Source organism: Arachis hypogaea, chromosome 16, assembly GCF_003086295.3.
Source record: "Arachis hypogaea cultivar Tifrunner chromosome 16, arahy.Tifrunner.gnm2.J5K5, whole genome shotgun sequence".
NCBI classification, from domain to species: Eukaryota; Viridiplantae; Streptophyta; class Magnoliopsida; order Fabales; family Fabaceae; genus Arachis; species Arachis hypogaea.
Genome location: NC_092051.1, coordinates 62,913,147 through 62,939,011, shown reverse-complemented (window position 1 = coordinate 62,939,011; position 25,865 = coordinate 62,913,147). Strand labels below are relative to the sequence as shown.

General features: G+C 41.0%; 1 non-coding gene across 1 annotated transcript; it reads right to left on the bottom strand.

Moving 5' to 3' along the window:
- Positions 1-21,367: 21,367 nt before the first annotated feature.
- On the bottom strand, positions 21,368-21,471 carry LOC112762013 (small nucleolar RNA R71). Its single transcript, XR_003182376.1, has one exon. It is a non-coding gene; the product is annotated as a small nucleolar RNA R71 (small nucleolar RNA).
- Between the last annotated feature and the right edge of the window lie 4,394 nt (positions 21,472-25,865).

Genomic DNA, 25,865 nt, shown 5'->3' with positions numbered 1-25,865 from the left:
CCTTCCCAAGGGAGCGGACTAGGACTCGTGACAGACGTTGGTTCATGTACTTAACTTTCCCTTATTCGGTAAGGGTTAACTAAGTAATAACAACAATCTTTTACCATTACTCTTGAGAGATTCCAACAAGGATGTAACTTCCAATTAATCTTCTCATGGTCAAGGCATTTTTATTCAAATAGATTTTCTTCTCTTGGCTTTGGTTGAGTAATTGGTGACACTTGAGTTATCAAACTCCTTAGTTGATTGACAATTGAAGGTTGCTAATTGGTTTGGATTTCACTAAAGCTAGTCTTCCCTTGGGAGTTGACTAGTACTTGAGGAATCAAACTTATTCATACACTTGACTTTTCTTCGTAATTAGAGGGTTAACTAAGTGGTTGCAACCAACAATTCTCATCACTATTGAGGGCGATAATAAGGATAGAACTTCCAATTTTCATTCCTTGCCAAGAGCCTTTTATAATTATTAGTCAGTTTCCTTCGCAATTCACTTTTCTGATCTCTTAATCCAAAACCCCAATTTACACAACTCATAACCAATAATAAGAACACCTCCCTGCAATTTCTTGAGAGACAACCCGAGGTTTAAATACTTCGGTTATCAATTTTATTAGGGGTTTGTTACTTGTGACAACCAAAATCTTTGCACGAAATGATTCTTTGTTGGTCTAAAAACTATACTTTCAACGAGACTATATTTGTGAAATTCTTTACTAGCAAAAAAACCGTTCGTCAAGGACCCAGTGCACTTGCTGGTTAGTTGTGCAGAGTTGTGAAAAGTGTGATCACAATTCCGTGCACCAATATTGCATAGCATGCTTGTTTGTGAGTGCCTGTTTTGGATAATTGAAGCACTAGGCTTTTGATATTGAGACTGATTACCCTGATATCGATTGTTTGGTGTAGACAGGAACCCTAATGGCCACTCGTGGACGAGGTTGAGCACGTTCACGAGAAAGTAGAAATGCGCAACCGGCTGACAACCATGCCGAATTCATGGCGGCTGTGGCTAATCTGGCAAACACTATGGAGGCTAATGCTGCTGTGACTCTACAAGCTGTGCGGAGATTGGGCCAACTTGCCAGAAACGGAAATGGGAATGGTGAAGGGAATGCTCATGATAATGCTGAGGGAAACGGCGATAATGCGGGAGGTGTTCCGATGACCTTGGCGACGTTCCTCAAGGTTCATCCGCCAATTTTCCGAGGCTCAACTACTCTAACAGAAGCAGACAACTGGTTCCAGGCCATGGAGTGTGCTTTACAGGTGCAGCACGTTCCGAATAATCAGTATGTTGAATTTGCTGCTTATCAGCTGGCGAGAGAGGCCCAGCAGTGGTGGCAAGCAGAGTGTCGCTTGCTACAGCTCCAAAACGCTGATGTCCCTTGGGATGTATTTCAGACGGCCTTCTACAAAAAATATTTCTCTGAGTCTACAAGGGAAACAAAGAAAATGGAACTTATGCAGCTGAAGCAAGGTTTCCTTTTTGTGGCAGACTACACAAGCAAGTTTGAGGAACTCTGTAGGTTTTATAGGGTATGTCAGGGTGCCCCGGAGACTTATGAGAGTTGTAAGTGTATTAAATATCAAAGGGGGCTGAAGGACAACATTATGACTGCTTTGGCTCTTATGGAGATCCGTACTTTTTCTGATTTGGTGAACAAAGCAAGGGTGGTGGAGGAGTATGCCAAGACTATAGCTGCATCCAAGGACACTCATGGAGGAAGTTCTAGTCGGAGACATGGCAAGTATTTCCATCTGAGGGGTCAAAGCTTCAAGACAGGAGGATATGCGCCTCAAGGTTAAGGAGGCTTCAGAAAGAGCACTCAGGATCAGTTTCAGCATGGCAAAAGAAGAGAACATCAGAGTAAGGATTCTCCGAATTTGACTTGTGTGCGTTGTGGACGATTTCACCCATATGACTCTTGCAAGATTGGTTTAGGTGGATGTTTCAACTGTGGCTTGCCTAGTCATATTACGAGGAATTGCACTCGTGGGAAGAATTCGAATGCGGGTCAAGGTCAGCATCATGGTCGAGTCTTTGCTGTGAACGCCAAGGATGCTTCCAAGGCGGATCCGTTGATAAGAGGTATATGTTTAATTGGTGATAAAACATTAATTGCATTGTATGATACTGGAGCACTGTATTCATTCATTTTGTTTGCTCAGGTTGAGGAACTAAGCTTGAAAATGTCAGAGTTAGCTTTTGATCTGTATGTACATACTCCGCATCAGACGGTTATAACTAAGTCAGGGTGTAGGCAAGTAAGTTTCAAGCTTGAGGGTAGAGACTTTGTGCATGATTTGATTTGCTTACCAATGGTTGGGTTGGAGATGATTTTGGGGTTTGATTGGTTGTCGAAGAATCGAGTGTTGTTGGATTGCTTTGAGCGGTCAATTAATTTTATGCCAGAAGGAGAAAAGGGAGCAGTGATAGCTGAGGGCTATTACTTGAACTCTGTAATGGTGTACTATAGTAGAGAGGAGTGTCGGGGTTATATCTTATTAGCTGCTAATGCGTTGGGTGATGCCCAGAACTTGGATCAGATTCCGGTGGTAAGAGACTTTCCTGAGGTATTCTCGGAAGATATTCTTGAGTTTTCACCTCATAGGGAAATTGAGTTCGCGATTGAATTGGTGCCGGGAGCCGGACCAGTGTCGATTGCGCCGTACAGCATGGCTCCGATAGAGCTGGCAGAATTAAAGACTCAGTTGGAAGAGCTTTTGAATAAATGGTTCATTCAACCAAGAGTATCACTGTAGGGAGTGCCAGTTTTATTGGTAAAGTTGAAGGATGGAGGAATGCGACTGTGTGTGGATTACCAACAGTTAAACAAAGTAACTGTGAAGAACAAGTATCCTCTGCCATGGATAGATGACTTGATGGATCAACTGCGAGAAGCCAGAGTGTTTTCCAAGATCAATTTGAGATCCGGTTACCATCAAATAAGGGTGAAAGAGGATGATATCCCTAAGACTGCATTTAGGATATGCTATGGACATTACGAGTTTGCGGTATTGTCCTTTGGGTTAACGAATGCTCCTGCTGTTTTCATGGATTATATGAATAGGGTCTTTAGTCCTTTTCTGGAAAAATTCGTGGTGGTTTTCGTAGATGACATCATGGTTTACTCTAAGACGGTGAAGGAGCATGAAGAACACTTGAGGATTGTGTTGCAAATCTTAAAGGAGCGAAGATTGTATGCTAAGCTGTCGAAGTGTGAGTTTTGGAAGGAGGAGGTAAAGTTCTTAGGCCATGTGGTAAACAAAGGAGGGATAGCTGTGGATCCTTCTAAGGTAGAAGCAGTGATGGAATGGGAAAGACCAACTATGGTGATGGAAGTCAGAAGCTTCTTGGGCTTAGCCGGATATTACCAGAGATTTATTGAAGGATTTTCCCGGATTGCACTACCGATGACTAAGTTGACAAGGAAGGAAGTGCCTTTTGTATGGACGTCAGAGTGTGAAGAGAGTTTTCAAACCTCGAAGCAGAAGTTAACTTTAGCGCCGGTTTTGATTTTACCAGAACCGCATGAACCGTTTGAAGTATACTGTGTTTCTTCTCTGAAGGGTTTAGGTTGCGTGTTGATGCAACACTGGAATGTGGTGGCTTACGCATCACGTCAGCTAAGACCGCACGAGGTAAACTACCTAACTCATGACTTGGAATTAGCGGCGATTGTGTTTGCACTAAAGATTTGGAGACACCACTTGTACAGAGTGAGGTTTAGCGTCTTTTCTTATCATAAGAGTCTCAAATACATCTTTGATCAGAAAGAGCTTAATATGCGTCAGAGGAGGTGGATGGAGGTGTTAACTGATTATGATTTTGAACTGAGTTATCATCCTGGAAAGGTGAATGTGGTAGTAGACGCATTGAGTCGGAAGTCTTTAACGATCACTTGGATGAGAATCAAGGAGGAGGAGTTAGTGGGTAAGTTTATGGATCTTAAGTTGGATATTAGTGAAGTTGTCGAAAATGCCTGCTTGAATAAGTTACATATCTCAAGTGACTTTAAATCTGAACTCCTAAAGGCTCATCAAAATGATGATGTGTTACCTAAGGTATTACCAGCTATCAAACAATGGAAGCAGTGGAGAGTGTCATGGGATCAAGATGGATTGTGGAGATTCAAGGGTAGAATCATTGTGCTGGATGTTGGGACTTTGCGGCAAGATATATTGAGAGAAGCACACAAGAGCGGGTTTTCTATTCACCCTGGGAGTACTAAGATGTACCACGACCTGAAGGTTATGTTCTGGTGGCCTGGTATGAAGAAAGATGTGGCGAAATATGTCTCAAAGTACTTAACTTGTCAAAAGGTGAAGATAGAGCATCAGAAACCATCGGGAATGCTACAGCCACTTGAGATTCCTCAGTGGAAGTGGGAAGGAGTTGCGATGGACTTTGTGATCGGTTTACCGAGGACTAGGTCGGGATTTGATGCAATTTGGGTAATCGTGGATCGCTTAACCAAATCCACTCATTTTCTGCCTATTCGAGTGAACTGTTCTATGGAGAAGTTAGCAAGGTTGTACATCAAGGTGATATTAGGTTGCACGGTATACCGTCGAGCATAGTGTCAGATCGTGATCCCCGATTCACATCAAGGTTTTGGGGAGCTTTCCAAAGAGCTTTTGGTACGAAGCTATGTCTCAGTACTGCGTATCATCCACAAACAGATGGACAGTCGGAAAAGACTATTCAGACATTGGAAGATATGCTGAGGGCATGTGTATTGGATCAACAGGGAAGTTGGGACCGTTACATGCCATTGGTGGGGTTTGCGTACAACAATAGCTTTCATGCAATGATACAAGGATTTATACCGGTTCGGAATTCCACAAAATAATTCCGTTGTTAGTATAGTCCAAACCAATAGTCAATCCTCAAATCAAATTAAGTTTGAGTTATCACAAGTACAAACCCCAAATAAAAATTAACCGAAGTATTTTAAACTCTGGGTCGTCTCACAAGGAATTGCAATGAAGTGATCAATTATTGGCTATGAAAATGCAAGGGGGTTTGACTTTTAATTGGCAAGAAAATAAATGGGCAAGAATTTAAATGACAAGAAGAATAAATCAAGCAAGAAAGTAAACAACAAGAACTAATAAAATAAATGAAAGAACTCTTGGCTAGACATAGGTAATTGAGATCACCATCCTTGTCTACATACCAAATATTGACAATTATGAGAGGCCAACCTATTAAGTCTACTTCCAAAAGCCTTAAGTACGTAATATCTACTCCTAGGCTTGAAGTACGTCAAATAGGTTTGATCACATCAACCCATAAGTCCCAACCTATCTACTAATTGAATTAGTAGTGGGTTAGTATCAATGGATATCAAATTGATCATCAAGGGTTCTCAAATCACCAATTCAATGAGACCCAATGACTCAAGGTCACTCAATTCCCTTAGCCTAGGCCAAGAATAAAGAAAACTACTCAAAATTTAGAGAAAACATTTCATCAAATACCTAGAGTGCAATAAAAGTAAACATAACAAAATGCTAGAATTAATGAAACCCATAACTACCACAAGCAAGAAATCAACAATAGCAATTAAGATGAACATAAAAAGGACATAGAAACATAAAATTGCATTAAAGAAAATTAAGATTCAACAATGGTTCATCAACATAAAAGAGAGTAAAACAAGAAATTAACAAGAAAAACTAAGAAGATTGAGATAATAGAACACTAAAATATAATGAGAACTAAAACCAAAACAAGAATTGAAAGAGAAATTTGAGAGTGATTAACCTAAGTTTACCTTAATTTCTATCCTAAATCTAGTGAGAGGAGAGAGCCTCTCTCTCTAGAATTCTATCCTAAAACATGATAAAAACTAAACTATGACTAGGTTCATTCCCTCCTCAATCCTTGGGTTCAATAGCATCAGAAATGAGTTGGATTGGGCCCAAAATGAGCTAGAAATTGCCCTCAACGAGTTGCTTAAAGTGGACCCACGCAGCTCCATCGGGCGCACACATACAGTGCACGTGCCTGCCCCTATACGTCAGGCAACTATAAAAAAATTTATATCATTTCGAAGCCCCAGATGTTAGCTTTCCAACGCAACTAGAACCGGCTCATTTGGACCTCTTTAGCTCAAGTTATGGTCGATTGAGTGCGAAGAGGTCAGGCTTGACAGCTTTACGGTTCCTTCATTTCTTCATGAGTTCTCCCACTTTGCATGCTTTTCTCCTCACTTCTTCCACCCAATGCTTGCCTTATGAACCTGAAATCACTCAACAAACACATCAAGGCATCGAATGGAATTAAAGTGAATTGAATTTAGCTATTTTAAGGCCTAAAAAGCATGTTTTCACATTTAAGCACAAATCAAGGGAGAATTGCAAAACCATGCTATTTTATTGAATAAATGTGAGAAAATGTGATAAAATCCCCTAAATTAAGCACAAGATAAACCACAAAATCGGGGTTTATCAAATCTCCCCATACTTAAACCAAGCATGTCCTCATGCTAAGAATAAAGAAGGACAAGAAAAGGGGTATGAACATTTATTCAATGCAAGGAAACTATATAAACCTATCTACATGCATGCAACTAAATGCAAAATGCTTCTACCTACTTGGTCAAAAGCAAATCAATCTCCAAGAACACATATGCACATGTAGGGCTAAGTAGTATGATGACTCATGAATCCTACCAATTCAAATATCAAAATAAAGTACAAGTAGACTTGCAAGAAGAAAAGCTCATGAAAGCCGGGAACAAGGAATTGAGCATCAAACCCTCACCGGAGTGTATCCGCTCTAGTCGCTCAAGTGTATAGCGTCAATTCACTCAATTCCCCTCTAATCATGCTTTCCAAGATTTGTTTTTCATCTAACAATCAACAATTATTCAATGCATGCATACATTCATCATAAGGATTTATTCATAGGTTGTAATGGGGCTAGGGTAAAGGTAGGTGTTCATACCCTGGGTCGAGCTATCCGACCTGGGATGATTGGCGATAAAGCGACCGACCTCTTCAGGTTAGGCTACCCGACCTCTTTTCAAAGAGGTCGACCAAATCGACAGGAGAGCCCAATAATGGGCCCAAATAGAGGAACACGACCCAAATCCAAAGGCAACCCAAGCCCATAGAGATAAAGGCGGTTCCCTTAAAGATAAGCTGACTTCACTCAAAATTAGATAAGATAAGATAAGATAACTAACTTATCTTATCAGAAAGGTCAGCCCACACTACTATAAATACACCGGAGCACTGGTGCACGAAATTGTGATCTCAGGCAACGGCGCCAAAAACTCAGTACGCACGTCTTTAATAAATCATTTTTTCATTCACAACTTCGATACAACTAACCAGCAAGTGCACTGGGTCGTCCAAGTAATAAAACCTTACGTGAGTAAGGGTCGATTGCACGGAGATTATTGGTATGAAGCAAGCTATGGTCATCTTGTAAATCTCAGTCAGGCGGATATCAAATGGTTTTGGAGTTTTCGAATAATAATAATAAATAAACAAAAAATAAAGATAGAAATACTTATGTAAATCATTGGTGAGAATTTCAGATAAGCGTATAGAGATGCTTTTGTTCCTCTGAACCTCTGCTTTCCTGCTGTCATCATCCAATCATTCCTACTCCTTTCCATGGCAAGCTTTCTGTAAGGCATCTGATGCACGAAAAACTTGTCTCGCAACAAATCTCCCTTCGGCAAGTGTACCGAATTTGTCGTCAAGTAAAAACTCACAATAAAGTGAGGTCGAATCCCACAGGGATTGATTGATCAAGCAACTTTAATTAGAAGAATGTTCTAGTTGAGCGAATCCAGAATTTGGGTTGAGAGTTGCAGAAAATAAAATGGCGGGAATGTAAATAACAGAAAAGTAAATGCTAGAATTAAAGGACTGGAAGTAAATGACTGAAAATAAATTGCAGAATTGTAAATGGGAATGGGGGATTTGCTCATAAAAGTAAATGGCAGAAATTAAAGAGAATGGGTAAGATCAGAAATGGAGAGTTCATTGGGCTTAGGGGATGTTGCAATTCTCCGGATCAAGTTCATTTTCATCTCTTCCTCAATCAATGCACTCATTGATCTCCTTGGCAATCTTAATTGATTGAATTACAATTTCTTGCAATTCAATCTCTCAAATCTTGATCAATAGCCAATTCCTTGGTCAATTGCTCATGAGAAGAGATGAAGTATGGTCACTGATTATACCACATGCATTTCCCAAATCAAGTATTGAGAGGGTTATAGTCACATACCCATCCAAACCCAATTTGGTCCAGCATGAGAAAGTATTTCTAGCTTGATCTCTTCATTCCTCTTTCAAGGTTCAGAAGAGATCCAAGTTTGAATAGCTTCTTTTCCAAGATAACTACTCAATTGGATGAAGATCGAAAGCTTTCAAGTAAAATCAAAAGAAAAGATAGAAGAAGAATAATGAAAATTAGTATTGATCCATCAAATTACAACAGAGCTCCCTAACCCAATGAAAGGGGTTTAGTTGTTCATAGCTCTAGAAAATGAAAACAGAGATGGAGAATACATCATAAAACTAGAAATAGCAGAGAAGGTAAAATACAGAGAGTAGTTCCCTTTTTCCAACTTCCAGAACTCTTTCAACAATTCAAAGCTACTCCTATATATACTACTTCTTTCAGCTTCTAGTTGGCTCTTCAAGTCTTGGGCCTTTGGATCTTGAGTTTGAAGCAGTTCTCTTCTTCATTTGGGCTTGGCTTTACTTGCAGAGAGAAAATGTGAAGTGGGCAGAGACTTTAGCTCAGGACGTTAGGGGTGTTAACGTTTAGTGAAAATATAAGTTCAAGAACGTTAGTGACAATCAACTTTCTCACTAACGTTACTAAGTAAAAGCCACGTTAACTTCAACGTTAGTGGCATAAACGTTGCCACTAATGTTGCCTCTAAGTCCTTCGCACACGTTATTGAGACTTAACATTTCCAATAACTTTGAAAAGCCCCTTTTGTTCCCACGTTAGAGCCCACGTTAACTTAGTTAACGTGGCTCTTTAACGTGGGCTTGCCATCCTTCGAGAACGTTAGTGACACTCAACATTGTCCCTAACGTTCCAAGGTGCCCTTATGCCTCACGTTAGAGTCCACGTTAACTAGGTTAACGTGGCTTCTAACGTGGCCATGCTTAGCCATCCCCAACGTTAGTGATAATGTTGAGTGTCACTAACGTTGGCCATTCTTTCACTCATCAACGTTAGCTTCCACGTTAACTAAGTTAACGTGGCTCCTTGGGGGGTTGTGTGGTTGCTTCCAACGTTAGTGACAATGTTGGGTGTCACTAACGTTGTCGACCATGCTTGCTTCTTTCGTTAGCTCCCACGTTAATCAAGTTAACGTGGGAGTTAACGTGGTATGTTTCTCCTTAGGCCAACGTTAGTGACAATGTTGAATGTCACTAACGTTGGTGTTTCTCCCCCTTTCTAACGTTAGAGGCCACGTTAACGTGGACTCTAACGTGGCCACTTATGAGCATTTGCCAACGTTAGTGACAATGTTAAGTGTCACTAACGTTGGCTCAACTTCCCTTCTCCACGTTAGAGTTCACGTTAACTTAGTTAACGTGACTCTTAACGTGGTCAATGATGGCTTTGAGAGCGTTATTGGCAATCACTTTTCTCATTAACTTTGCAAGTTACCTCCCATTCCTTGCTTCCTTTGGTCCTGAAATCAAGCAATAGAGCGCATCAAAGTTCTAGTCCAAGTCATGGGCAATGCAACATACAATTTGTCACTAAACTTATGCAAAATCCTCATGAAATAATGTAAAATGCACAATGTATGCTTGAATCAAGGTGTAAGTGAATATCTACCCAAAACTAGCTTATTTCCTAAGGAAATGCATGAAACTAACCTAAAAACAGTAAAGAAAAGGTCAGTGAAACTGGCCAAGATGCCCTGGCATCACAACACCAAACTTAAAGCTTGCTTGTCCCTAATGAAGTACTGGAACAAGAGAATGATGAATGGAATGCCAAGAGCAATGAGTCATTCTTGTGGAAGTCATATCACTGATTTTATGGTGGTTTCATGCATAGCAACTTAGGTTCATTCCTGGCTTTCAGACCTTTATCATGTCTTAAAACACTCACTTTGCTTACATCCCATGAGACTTTTATTCATTGATCCCTTTATTGTCATTTCAGAGCTTATTGGTGTTCTTAGGCTAAGTGCTCTGTAAGGGGGCAACTTTTTAAGATAAGCTTTCAGCCAACACTCCCGAACCAGTTGGTTCAAGGTGCTAGGTGTTGAAGCACCCCTAAGGACTTACTCCCTCAAGTCTCTCCCCCATACATACACACCACAGGCATATAGTTCATTTATTTTCCTTCTTGAGACCTTGGTGTCCAACACCTCTTTGGGTTACTAAATGCTCTGTGGTGAGGGTTACTCTTGATAATAGACTTTCAGCTGATAATCCCGGGTTAGTTAACCCAAGTTACCAGGTGATAAAGCACCCCTAAGAGCTTATTCATCCAAGTAGATCCTTCACACAGGAACACCACAGACACATATCTTAAGATCAAAACCATTGGTGCCTAGCCTTATTGCTTACTCTTTTTCTTTTGTTTCTTTCCACTTTCATTATTCTTTTCTCTTTCTCTTATTAGGATCTTGTCATATGCTTAGTCTCATGAGTATATTCAAAGCAAAGTATTCAGGCCAGATAGTTGTCATCCCACCTTATGGTTGAACTAACTTAGCTAACTTATGATCATACCACAAACTCATGAATGTACTCCATAGTATGAACTCCTCTCTGGTCTTTTGAAACATAAACATTCTCTCTTCATTTGATTAAAAGGGGCAAGCATACCAGTAGGTAAAGTAGGGATGCAGTGACATAAAGACTAGTGCACATAGACCTATTCAGAAAGAAAACTTAAAAGACAGAATTTAAAAAGGGTTCAACTACGAGTAACTACAAATCAAAAGTGCATTCGGACTTCCAACTTTCAACAATTCTGAGTATAATGGAATTAAGTAACAATACAACCTTCGGGTGATGATTTCTGGTTGCCCTCTCTCTTTGTCATCATCCTAGTTTTTGCTGCCTTGCTTCTTTGGTTGGAGGTGCACCATTTCCTCATAAGATTCCTGCAAGGTTACTGGAAGTTGCTTGTTCCCAAAGCACTTGAGACATAGTTAGCTTGCATGTATGCTGGTGCTTTTTGAACTCAATTTGGTGTGTGAACACCAAACTTAGTTCCTTGCCCAGTGCAAAGCATTGCACATATGTAGAGAACCCCATATCTTGTTGTCAACAAAGCAATGATCACCTATAGTCTAACTACATCTAAGTTGTTTCTCTTGATTGGATGGAGCTAGCAATATTCTTTTAGAGTGGAGTGTAATTCTAACCAATGTCCTTTGGTGGAACACCAAACTTAGAATTACACCATCACTCTTGGATTGTTCTAGTGTGGAACACCAAACTTAGCTCCTTACAATAGAGGGGAAACGACTTGTGACTTTTATTGAAATAAAGATGAAAGTGAAATTACCTGAGGTTGGGTTGCCTCCCAACAGAGCGCTCTTTTATCGTCGCTAGCTCGACGAGTCCTTAATTACTTGAGATGGTACTTTACTCTGGGGTTTTCCCCCATGTTGCCCAGATAATGCTTGAGTCTTTGTCCATTCACTGTAAAAGTCCTCTCTGAACCTTCATCCGTGATTTCGATGTGGCCATATGGTGATACTTTCATAACCATGAAAGGTCCGGACCACCTTGACTTGAGTTTTCCTGGGAACATCCTTAATTTAGAATTGTAAAGGAGTACTCGCTGCCCCTTTTCGAAACTCCTGGGCGCAAGATGCATGTCATGTTTTCTCTTTGCCTTTTCTTTATACATCTTAGTGTTTTCATAGGCTTGTGACCTGAATTCATCCATCTCTTGCAGCTGTAAGATTCTTTTTGCACCAGCAGCAATGCTGTCAAAATTTAGTATCTTGATAGCCCAGAGAGCTTTGTGTTCCAGCTCCAGTGGTAAATGACAAGCCTTCCCATAGACCAGTTGATATGGAGACATTCCAAGTGGAGTTTTGAATGCTGTTCTGTATGCCCAAAGAGTATCATCCAGCTTCTTCAACCAATCCTTTCTAGATGCACCCACAGTCTTTTCCAGGATCCTCTTCAGCTCTCTGTTGGATATCTCAGTTTGCCCTCTTGTTTGAGGATGGTAAGGTGTGGCTACTTTGTGTTTTACCCCATATTGTAGGAGGAGAGATTCTAATGGTTTGTTACAAAAGTGGCTCCCTCCATCACTGATGAGGGCTCTTGGGACTCCAAACCGGCTAAAGATATTCTTCCTGAGGAAGTTCATGACTACCTTGTTATCATTAGTTGGGGTTGCAATAGCCTCTACCCACTTGGAAACATAATCCACTGCTACCAGGATGTACTTGTTTGCATATGAGGTTGGGAATGGTCCCATGAAATCTATTCCCCACACATCAAACAGTTCCAGTTCCAAGATGAAATTTTGTGGCATGGCATTTCTTTTGGGCAAGTTTCCAGATCTTTGGCATTCATTGCAGCTTTTTACTAGTTCCTTGGCATCCTTGAAAAGGGTGGGCCAAAAGAATCCGCTTTGTAACACTTTTGCTGCAGTTCTGTCCCCTCCAAAGTGCCCGCCATAACATGAACCGTGGCAATTCCACAGGACTTCTCTTCCTTCTTCTTCCGAAACACATCTTCTAAGAATTCCATCTGAACATTTCTTGAAGAGATATGGCTCATCCCAGACAAAGTATTTTGTATCATTCATGAGCTTCCTTTTTTGATGTTTATTGATCCCTGGGGGTAATGCCCCAGTTGCCTTGAAATTTGCAATATCTGCAAACCATGGTGCTTTGTGAACTGTCATCAACTGCTCATCAGGGAAGAGCTCGTTTACATTTGTATCATTTCCTCCACCTTGATCATGAGGGATTCTGGATAGGTGATCTGCCACCTTGTTCTCCACTCCTTTCTTGTCTCTGATTTCAATATCAAATTCATGCAATAGTAAGATCCACCTTATTAGTATTGGCTTTGATTCTTGCTTGGCAAACAAATATTTAAGTGCTGTGTGATCTGTAAAGACAATCACTTTAGCACCAATGAGGTATGATCTAAATTTGTCAAATGCAAAAACTATTGCTAGCAACTCCTTTTCAGTAGTGGTATAATTTCTTTGAGTTTCATTAAGGACTTTGCTAGCATAGTATATCACACAAACTAAGTTATCTTTCCTTTGTCCTAACACTGCCCCAACTGCAAAATCAGATGCATCACACATCAATTCAAATTGTAGGTTCCAATCAGATGGGGAAATGATAGGAGTAGAGGATAACCTCATTTTCAAATGTGCAAATGCTAGCATGCATGTTTCATCAAAGATGAATGGTGTATCAGATACAAGGAGAGACCTTGTGACCAAGAACTATTCCTCCTGTCACCATGAAGTGGTATTTTTCCCAATTCAAGACCAAATTGGTCTCTTGGCATTTTTTCAATACCAAGGCGAGGTGATGTAGGCAACTAGGAAAGGAATCTCCGAATACCGAGAAATCATCCATAAAAACTTCAATGAATTTTTCTATCATATCCGAAAAGATAGACAGCATGCAGCGTTGGAAAGTTGTAGGTGCATTACATAGCCCAAATGGCATGCGCCTATAGGCAAACACTCCATACGGACAAGTAAATGAGGTTTTCTCTTGGTCTCTGGGATCAACCACTATTTGGTTATATCCTGAATAACCGTCGAGGAAACAATAATATGCGTGCCCTGCAAGTCTTTCCAACATCTGATCCATGAATGGAAGGGGAAAATGGTCTTTTCGTGTAGCCTCATTGAGTTTTCTGTAGTCTATGCACATCCGCCATCCTGTGACGGTCCTTGTAGGTATGAGTTCGTTCTTCTCATTGGTAACCACAGTGATTCCTTCCTTCTTGGGCACAACATGTATGGGGCTAACCCTAGGGCTATCCGAAATTGGGTATATGACCCCTCCTTGCCAAAGCTTCATAACCTCTTTCTGTACCACTTCCTTCATGATTGGGTTCAGCCTTCTTTGGGATTGAATGGATGGCTTAGCATCATCTTCCAACAGTATTTTATGCATGCATATGGCTGAACTGATTCCCTTCAAGTCAGCAAGGGTCCATCCAATGGCATCCTTATGCTCCCGCAGAACCTTGAGTAGCTCGTCCTCTTGATCTTGACTGAGGGATGAATTTATGATCACTGGGTAGTTTTCATTTTCTCCTAGATATGCATATTTGAGAGTGGGTGGCAATGCTTTGAGTTCAAGTTTGGGTGCTTCTGACTTGTCGTTCCCTTCCTTTGGTGCATCTGGTATATGTATTTCTGCTGTGGCCACCTCTTCACTTGATTCAGATTCTTCCTCCACCAACCTCTCGTCCTCTTCAGGTTCTTCTTCTTCAAAATTCTCCTGCACTTCATCCTCAAGTGCATCTAACCTCATGCATTCCCCCAATTGTTCTGGTGGGTAACTCATGGCCTTGAACACATTGAATGTCATCTTTTCATTGTGTAATCTCAGGGTGAGGTCACCCTTCTGAACATCAATGACAGCTCCAACAGTGGCCAAGAATGGCCTTCCCAAGATGATGGAGGTCTTGGCGTCTTCCTGCATGTCCAGCACCACAAAATCTGCTGAAAATATGAAATCTCCCACTTTTACCAGCAAATCCTCTACTATCCCGTGAGGGAATTTGAACGATCGATCTGCCAGTTGTAGGGCCATTTTTGTTGGTTTAGCCTCCTCAATTTTCATATTTCTCATCATAGCTACTGACATCAAATTAATGCTGGCCCCTAAGTCACAAAGAGCCTTCTCTACTGTGATTTCTCCTATAATACAAGGGATCTGAAAACTCCCAGGATCCTTCAGTTTCTGGGGTAGTTTATGCTGAATGATAGCACTACACTCTTCGGTTAGTATCACAGTCTCATTGTTCTTCCAGCTTCTCTTCTTAGTCATTAGCTCCTTCAAAAACTTGTCATAGAGTGGCATTTGTTCTATGGCTTCAGCAAAGGGTATGTTGATTTGTAGTTTCTTGAAGATTTCCAAAAATCTCAAGAACTGGTTGTCATCTTCCTTTTTCTTCAATAGCTGGGGATATGGAGCTCTTGAGATGTTCAGTTGTGGCATCCCTTTTTCTTTCTGCGGACATGGCGTGGGAGGTTGAACTCCATCTTGCTCTTCTCCCTTTTCCTTTGAGCCTTCTTCTTGTGGTTTTTGGGGCAGTTCCTTCAGTTCCTTCCCACTCCTAAGTGTGATAGCTTGACACTCCTCCCTTTTGCTTGAATTAACATCATAGCAAAGGTTGTGGTTAGGAAGCTGCTTAAATAGATAGCTGATTTGTGTCTCCAGTTTCTTGATGGCAGCATTTTGATTCTGCATGTTTGACTGAACTTTCTCTCTGAATGCTTTACTGTTTCGAATGTCTTTGCATACTCCTTTAATTAAGGTTTCGATTTTAGAGAGCTTGTCATCAATTGATGGGTGATTCAGAGCAGATGTGCTATTTTGGTTTTGATAGGCGTGTGGATAAGTGTTGTTGTGGGGGTTGTAACGTCTCTGGTCTAGGTTTTGATCTTGCTCACTTCCCCACCCAAAGTTTGGGTGGTTTCTCCATCCAGGGTTATAGGTCTTGGAGTATGGATCATAGTTTTTCCTTAGTGAATTCCCAATGTAGTTGGCTTCCTCCTGACTACCCTCTGCTTCTTCATTCACTCCTTCTTGGGTTGTTGATGAAGTGGAGATTGCTGCTACTTGATTCATCTCCATCTTCTTGGTGAGGTCAGCCAGCTACTGGGTAATGAGCTTGTTTTGGGCCAACAGAGCATCTACATTGTTTAGCTCCATTACTCCTCTTGTGTTCCCTCTTTCGGAAGCATAGAAGTAGTCGTTCTCTACTACTGTTTCAATAACATCTATGGCTTCCTCAATAGTCTTCTTCTTGTTCAAAGATCCTCCGGATGAATGGTCTACGGCCTTCTTTGACTCATAAGAGAGCCCTTCATAGAAAAGGTGCAGCTGCACCCATTCGTTGAACATATCTGGTGGGCACCTCCTTGTTAGGTCTTTAAACCTCTCCCATGCTTCATATAGAGTCTCACCGTCTTGTTGCCTGAAAGTTTGGACCTCAGCTCTCAGCCTATTGATTCGTTGAGGAGGGTAAAATCTTGCTAAGAATTTGTTCACCACGTCTTCCCAAGTTGTCAAGCTTTCCCTTGGGAAAGATTCCAGCCACTTGGCTGCTTTGTCCCTAAGTGAGAATGGAAATAAGAGCAGTCTATAGGCGTCAGGATGAACACCATTAGACTTCACTGTGTCACATATTCTCAGGAAGGTGGTTAAATGTTGATTGGGGTCTTCTTGAACACCTCCTCCAAACGAACAGTTGTTCTGAACAAGGGTGATGAGCTGTGGTTTAAGTTCAAAGTTGTTGGCATGGATTGTTGGCTTTTGGATGCTACTTCCACAATTGCCTGGGTTTGGATTGATGTAAGAGCCCAAAACTCTTCTATCCTCCCCAGCATGATTTGCTCTACCTCCTCCCCCATGGTTGTGATCCTCTTCTTCATGATGGTTTTCCATGTTGTCTTCCATGTTTGTTTCAAAGAATTCCTCTTCTTCCTCAACACCAACCACTTTCTTTCCTCTTGCCTCTCTCCTTAATCTAAGGAAGGTCCTCTCAGGTTCAGAATCGAAGGAAGTTGAACTCCCGCTTCTTCTCCCTGTCATACAACCATCAAGTGCAAGCAAGAAAAGATAGGTGCAGAAAGTATTTGTGTCAGAATTACTGTTAGTTGTGGGTGATGCAATATATCAAACAGTTAGTGGGTTAGCAAACAGAATTGAAAATAACAAAGAAAAACAAAAAAAATAGAGGGGGAAGGGAAGAAGTTTAACTAAAACAGAAAGTAAATCACTCAAACAGAAAATGAAATTCACAAAATAAAAATGCTCAATCTAGTGATCTTCCAATTTAATCATTGTTGATGCACAATCAATCCTCGGCAATGGCGCCATAAACTTGATGCACGGAAAATTTGTCTCGCAACAAATCTCCCTTCGGCAAGTGTACCGAATTCGTCGTCAAGTAAAAACTCACAATAGAGTGAGGTCGAATCCCACAAGGATTGATTGATCAAGCAACTTTAATTAGAAGAATGTTCTAGTTGAGCGAATCCAGAATTTGGGTTGAGAGTTGCAGAAAATAAAATGGCGGGAATGTAAATAACAGAAAAGTAAATGCTAGAATTAAAGGACTGGAAGTAAATGACTGAAAATAAATTGCAGAATTGTAAATGGGAATGGGGGATTTGCTCATAAAAGTAAATGGCAGAAACTAAAGAGAATGGGTAAGATCAGAAATGGATAGTTCATTGGGCTTAGGAGATGTTGCAATTCTCCGGATCAAGTTCATTTTCATCTCTTCCTCAATCAATGCACTCATTGATCTCCTTGGCAATCTTAATTGATTGAATTATAATTTCTTGCAATTCAATCTCTCAAATCTTGATCAATAGCCAATTCCTTGGTCAATTGCTCATGAGAAGAGATGAAGTATGGTCACTGATTATACCACATGCATTTCCCAAATCAAGTATTGAGAGGGTTATAGTCACATACCCATCCAAACCCAATTTGGTCCAGCATGAGAAAGCATTTCTAGCTTGATCTCTTCATTCCTCTTTCAAGGTTCAGAAGAGATCCAAGTTTGAATAGCTTCTTTTCCAAGATAACTACTCAATTGGATAAAGATCGAAAGCTTTCAAGTAAAATCAAGAGAAAAGATAGAAGAAGAATAATGAAAATTAGTATTGATCCATCAAATTACAACAGAGCTCCCTAACCCAATGAAAGGGGTTTAGTTGTTCATAGCTCTAGAAAATAAAAACAGAGATGGAGAATACATCATAAAACTAGAAATAGCAGAGAAGGTAAAATACAGAGAGTAGTTCCCTTTTTCCAACTTCCAGAACTCTTTTAACAATTCAAAGCTAAAAACAGTAAAGAAAAGGTCAGTGAAACTGGCCAAGAAGCCCTGGCATCAGCATCGTGATGCCAGGGCATCTTGGCCAGTTTCACTGACCTTTTCTTTACTATTTTTAGGATAGTTTCATGCATTTTCTTAGGAAATAAGCTAGTTTTGGATAGATATTCACTTACAGCTTGATTCAAGCATACATTGTGCATTTTACATGATTTCATGAGGATTTTGCATGAGTTTAGTGACAAATTGTATTCTGCATTACCCATGACTTGGACTAGAACTTTGATGCACTCTATTGCCTGATTTCAAGACCAAAGGAAGCAAGGAATGGGAGGTAACTTGCAAAGTTAATGAGAAAAGTGACTGCCAATGACGCTCTCGAAGCCATCATTACCCACGTTAAGAGTCATGTTAACTAAGTTAAGGTGAACTCTAATGTGAAGAAGGGAATTTGAGCCAATGTTAGTGACACTTAACATTATCACTAACGTTGGCCAATGCTCACAAGTGGCCACGTTAGAGTCCACGTTAACTTAGTTAACGTGGCCTCTAACGTTAAAAGGGGGAAAAGAAGCAAACGTTAGTGACATTCAACATTGTCACTAACGTTGGCCTAAGTGCACAATGCCACGTTAACTCCCACGTTAACTTGGTTAACGTGGAAGCTAACGTGAAGAGGCAAGAGTGGTCGACAACGTTAGTGACACCAAACATTGTCACTAACGTTGGAAGCAACCACACAACCCCAAGGAGCCACGTTAACTTCCACGTTAACTTAGTTAACGTGGAGGGTAACGTGAGAGAAAAAGGTGATGGCCAACGTTAGTGACACTCAACATTGTCACTAATGTTGGAAGGAGCCACACAAGCCACTATGAGTCACGTTAACTCCCACGTTAACTTAGTTAACGTGGAAGCTAACGTGGATGAGGAATGATGAGCCAACGTTAGTGACACTCAACATTGTCACTAACGTTGGGGATGGCTAAGCATGGCCACGTTATAAGCCACGTTAACCTAGTTAACGTGGATTCTAACGTGAGACATGGGGGCACATTAGAACGTTAGTGACAATGTTGAATGTCACTAACATTCTCGAAGGATGGCAAGCCCACGTTAAAGAGCCACGTTAACTAAGTTAACGTGGGCTCTAAGATAGGAGCAATGGGGGCTTTTCAATGTTATTGGGAAAGTTAAGTCCCAATAACGTGTGCGAAGGACGTAGAGGCAACGTTGGTGGCAACGTTTGTGCCACTAACGTTGAGGTTAACGTGGCTTTTACTTAGGAATGTTAGTGAGAAAGTTGATTGTCACTAACGTTCTTGAACTCATATTTTCACTAAACGTTAACAACCCTAACGTCCTGAGCTAAAATCTCTGCCCACTTCACACTTTCTCTCTGCAAGTACAGCCAAGCCCAAATGAAGAAGAGAACTGCTTCAAACTCAAGATCCAAAGGCCCAAGACTTGAAGAGCCAACTAGAAGATGAGAAGAGTAGTATATATAGGAGTAGCTTTGAATTATTTTGGGGGGTTGCTGAGAGTTGGAAAATAGCATAGAACTACTTCCTGTATTTTACTTTCTTTGCTCTTCTAGTTTTCATTATGTATTCCCCATCTTTGTTTTCATTTTCCAGAGCTATGAACAACTAAACCCCTTTCATTGGGTTAGGGAGCTCTGTTGTAATTTGATGGATCAATACTAGTTTTCATTATTCTTCTTCTATCTTTTCTCTTGATTTAACTTGAAAGCTTTCGATCTTCATCCAATTGGGTAGTTATCTTGGAAAAGAAACTATTCATACTTGGATCTCTTCTGAACCATGGAAGAGGAATGAAGAGATCAAGCTAGAAATGCTTTCTCATGCTGGACCAAATTGTGTTTGAATGGATATGTGACTATAATCCTCTCAATGCTTGATTTGGGAAATGCATATGGTATAATCAGTGACCATACTTCATCTCTTCTCATGAGCAATTGACCAAGGAATTGGCTATTGATCAAGATTTGGGAGATTGAATTACAAGAAATTGTAATTCAATCACTTAAGATTGCCAAGGAGATCAATGAGTGCATTGAGTGAGGAAGAGATGTAAATGAGATTGATCCGGAGAATGCAACATCTCCTAAGCCCAATGAACTCCCCATTTCTGATCTTACCCATTCTCTTTAATTTCTGTCATTTACATTTATGAGCAATTCCCCCATTCCCATTTAAGATTCTGTAATTTACTTTCTGTCATTTACTTTCCCGCATTTAACTTTCTGCAATTCACAACTCAATTTCTGATTCGCTCAACTAGAACATTCCTCTAATTAAAGTTGCTTGATCAATCAATCCTTGTGGGATTCGACTTCACTCTATTGTGAGTTTTTACTTGACGACAAATTCGGTACACTTGCCAAAGGAAATTTGTTATGAGACAAGTTTTCCGTGCATCAAGTTTATGGCGCCGTTGCCGGGGATTGATTGTGCATCAACAATGATTAGATTGGAGGATAACTAGATTGAGCATTTTATTTTTGTTTGATTTAAATTTTTGTTTGAGTTATTTACTTCCTGTTTTAGTTAATTTCTTCCTTTCCCCCTATATTTTTTTCTGTTATTTACATTTCATCTCACTAACCTACTAACTGTTTGATATATCGCATCACTCACACTAACAGAAATTTTGAAAGATATACTTTCTGCACCTATTCTCTTTGCTTGTACTTGTTGGTTGTATGTTAGGGAGATGAAGCGGGGCTTCAACTTCCTTTGATTCTGAACCTGAGAGAACCTTCCTTAGACTAAGGAGGGAGGCAAGAGAGAAACGTGTAGTTGGTGCTGAAGAAGAGGAGGAACACTTTGAGGAATACTTTGAACCAAACATGGAAGAAAACATGAAAAACCATCATGAAGAAGAGGCTCACAACCATGGCGGAAGAGGTCGAGCAAATCATACTGGGGAGGATAGAAGAGTTTTAGGCTCTTATATCAATCCAAACCCAGGAAACTGTGGAATTAGCATTCAAAAGCCAACCATCCATGCCAACAATTTTGAACTGAAGCCACAGCTCATCACCCTTGTGCAGAATAACTGTTCGTTCGATGGAAGTGTCCAAGAGGACCCAAATCAACATTTAACCACCTTCCTGAGAATATGTGACACAGTGAAGTCTAATGGTGTTCATCTTGACACCTATAGACTGCTTTTATTTCCATTCTCACTCAGGGATAAGGCAGCCAAGTGGCTGGAATCTTTCCCAAGGGAAAGCTTGACAACTTGGGAAGACGTGGTGAACAAATTCTTAGCAAGATTTTACCCTCCTCAAAGAATCAATAGGCTGAGAGCTAAGGTCCAAACCTTCAGGCAACAAGATGGTGAGACTCTATATGAAGCATGGGAGAGGTTTAAAGACCTAACAAGGAGGTGTCCACCTGACATGTTCAACGAATGGGTGCAGCTGCACATTTTCTATGAAGGGCTCTCTTATGAGTCAAAGAAGGCCGTAGACCATTCATCCGGAGGATCTTTGAACAAGAAGAAAACCATTGAGGAGGCTATAGATGTCATTGAAACAGTAGTAGAGAACGACTACTTCTATGCTTCCGAAAGAGGAAACACAAGAGGAGTAATGGAGCTAAATAATGTAGATGCTCTGTTGGCCCAAAACAAGCTCATTACCCAACAGCTGGCTGACCTCACCAAGAAGATGGAGAGGAACCAAGTGGCAGCAATCTTCACTTCATCAACAACCCAAGAAGGAGTGAATGAAGAAGCAGAGGGTAGTCAGGAGCAAGCCAACTACATTGGGAATTCACCTAGGCAGAACCATGATCCTTACTCCAAGAATTACAACCCAGGATGGAGGAATCACCCAAACTTTGGGTGGAGAAATCAACAAGACCAAAGCCTGGATCAAAGACGCCCAAATCCAAACAATTTCACATCTAGACCATATCAACATCCCAATAACAACACCTCTCCACATTCATATCAAGGCCAGAACAACCCTCCTCAGCCTGACTTATCATCACTTGATGAAAGAATCTCAAGGATTGAAAATCTACTTGAAGGCATATGCAAGGATATCCAAGACAACAAGGTGTTCAAGGAGGAAGTGCGAGCCAGTTTCAAGAACCAGGGAGACACAATCAAGAGGTTGGAATCTCAAGTAGGATATCTCTCTGAGCAAATTCCCAAACCCACAGATGGATTCCCAAGTGACACAGAGAAGAATCCGAGAGGTGAAACAAAGAATGTAAGATGGGAAGATTGCAAGATGGTCACTATAAGTGATAAGGAGATTGAGGACAAGCCAAGTAAGCTGTCAGAACAACCTGAAGATACATTAGTAGAGGAGGTGGAAAAAGATTACTAAGAACCAGAAATCTCAAAACAGGAGCTGTTGAGACTCTATGCACCTTTTCCCCAACTACTCAATGGTGCTGTGGAGAAGAAAATATACTCAAGATTTCTTGACTTGTTTGCATCTTTGCATGTGAACATAGCATTCATCAAAACTATCCAACAAATGCCTGCATATATCAAGTATATGAAGGAGCTGCTTCCTAGGAAAAGCTCACTCAAGGGAGGCCAGACTATAGTGATGAACAAGGGGTGCAGTGCCCTTATTCAACCATAGTTGCCTACGAAAAGAAAAGATCCAGGGAGTTTTCATGTCCCCTGTGCCATAGGAGAAATAATGTTTGATAGAGCACTCTGCGATTTGGGAGCAAGCATCAACTTAATACCCTTAGCCCTGGTGAAGAGACTGCAGATCAATGAGATATTGCCCACAGATGTGGTCATCAGGCTGGCTGACAAAACTCAAAAACAAGCAATAGGGGTGGTGGAAAATGTGTTGTTAAAGGTTGGGAAATATTACCTCCCAACAGATTTTGTCATCTTGGACATGGAAGAGAGTCACACTCACCCAATCATATTGGGAAGACCATTCCTAGCTACAGCCAGAGCACTCATAGATGTGGAGCGAGGGGAGCTAATATTGAGGATCCATGATGAACAACTCAGCTTCAATGTCTTCAAACTCTCCCAAGAAGCTGACCAAGAAAATAAAGAACCAAGCAATGATCATAATGAGATGCTGGCAGAGGAAACAAGCACTGAGGCACCACCAACGCATCCGAAAACCCCACTGAATGATGAACAAGGCAAACAGCAATCATCACAGCTCAAGGAGAAGCTGGAGGAACCTAAACTACCAGAGGCATGTGAAGACAACAACAAAATTCACTTAGAAGAAGAAGTTTCCAAGAGCAGGGAAGCATCAAAAGAGACAAAGAAGAAGGTACCAAGGGGGTGGAGGAACAAGAAGATCCCTACGGAAGATTTCTCTCCAGGAGATAAAGTGATCTCAGCTTACTTTCCAGATATCCCACCTGATCTCCCCACTGTACCATCTCAGTTACCTAAGGTCTTCACTATTAACAGAGTCCTCTCCTTGGAACATGTAGAGATCATTGATACAACCAATGGATATAAGTCCAAGGCAACAGGGGAGGACTTGAAGCATTATCAACCTCCCTGATGAAGGAGAAACGTCAAGCTAGTGACGCTAAAGAAGTGCTTCATGGGAGACAACCCATGTTTTATTAGCTTTTACTAATAAATAAGTCAATATTCATAAATTCCAACCCAAACTTGGTGACGTTCTTATATTGCAGTATATATAGTGAAGAACAAGTTTGGTGTTCAAAGCGTACCAAGAAAGCATGAATGCAACATAGAGCATGCTAGTCTTGGAGCTTTGAACAGAACTTTTCATCACAGTGCTTCAAATTAAGTTTGGTGTCACCCCATGGTGCCACCAAAATGCATATAAGGATACACAGTTAGTTATTTAGTTGGAGTTCATGAATAAACAATCTAATCTTTTCTTTTCTTTATTAATTATTGCTGTAAAGGCTAAATTGTCTTTTTGATATTATGTCTTACTTTTCTTATTTTATCTTTATAGGAAAAGAAAAGAAGCATTAAAAGGGATGGATTGGACAACTAAACAAAGAAGGATCGGACACAAAAAAAGGAGGGGCTACACACTTGTTCTAAAAAGGGAATACATTGGAAAATGTTGCCATGCAACATTGGAAAAATGGGACCCCTAAAAGACCGAGCAATCTCCATCATAAAGTAATGATCCTTGTCTTTTGTCCATGCATAACCCCAACCGTCCATCAAGTAACTACTCCATTACAAACATTTCCCCCCTCACTCTCTTCATTGCAATAAAACCCTAAACAACCAAAAGTCTCCACAACTTTACCACCTTCACATATTAACTATCATTCATGGCGTCTTCGAGTTCTAAAAGAAGGAAGGGAAAGGAACCCATGGAGCAGCACCCGTATGACGAAAAGAGATTTAGAAGCTTGCATCATGCATTGCAATACGGGTGGATGGTTGACAAAGAAATCATTTACGAGCTGGGATTTCAAGTGAAGAAAACTGAGTGCCCTGAAATCACAGAGAAGGTAGAAAAGAGAAGATGGGAGCTCCTCACTGACCTTGTCACTAAGGTGAATGCAAATCTCATAAGAGAATTTTATGCAAATGCGGTCCGATATGATAAGAAAGATGAGTCATATACAAGCTTTGTGAGAGGAAAGATGGTGGATTTTGGTCCTATGAGTGTCATGAGGGCACTGAAGTTACGGTCTATACAGTTTGAAGAAGAAAGTTATCACTCAAGATTGGACAACCCCAATTATGACCACATTTTGTGAGACATTTGTGTACCCGGAGCTGACTGGGAAAGGGGTGCGGGAAAGAAACCAAAGTTCATCAAGAGAACAGATCTTACTCCTGAAGCTAAGGGGTGGTTTGAGCTAGTGAGAAGGTCTATTCTCCCAGCTGGAAATAACTCGGAGGTGAATATCAAGAGAGCCACGATGGTGCACTGTATACTGAAAGGGAGGAGAAATCAAGGTTCATGAACTCATAGCTGAAGGCATTAGAAAGATGGCAGAGAAAAGCGACTCAAGAGGAACGTTAGGTTACCCCAGCACTATTTACCGAATATGCAAGAAAGCTGGGGTAGTTTTTGAAGATGAGGACCCCATGTGGATAAAGGAAGGCATCCCAATAACTGTACGAAGGATGAATGCTACAGCATCCCCCCTGCCTCAACGAAAGCAAAGGAAGAGGACAGCCCCTCAAGTAGTGGAAGGACAAGTCTTAGAGGGGCAAGCACAACAGACCTTGGACATGCACCAATTGCAGGAAGGCATTGATGGCTTGTCTAGACAATATTTGGAAAGCCAAGGAGCACAGAAAGAGCTTCAACTACAGATCATGGGGCAGCAAGAGGAAGCACTCTTAAGATGGGTGACTCAGCAAGGTGAGTGGCAAAGGCAAATGATGGAACAGCAACTAAGTCAAGGACAACAATGGGGAGAAACATTCAACAGGATGGAACAAAGGCAAAATGAGCAAGAAGAATCCATCCAGAGGCTAATCAACATCCAAGCACATCAAGGGGGACACATACATGAGATGCATCGAAGACAAATAGAACAGGCAGAACTATTGGACGAGCAAAGGGCATTCGCAGAAGGAGTTTACATGAGCGAGGCAGGACATCACATAAACACTCAAGCCAGGCTCGGCTACTTAGTAGGACAGCTGCCAATATTGCATCCAGGAATAGCCCGGTATGAAGAAATGAAGGATGAATTAGCATGAGAGGAAAGACAAAGGGTGGAAGAGAGTCATGAGTCAGTGAGGAAGGCACTTGAGGCTTGGAAGCAAGCAAGATTGGCACGGATGCGAGGAAATGCAAGAGGAAACAAGGAGGACAAGCAAGGAAAAGAGCATGG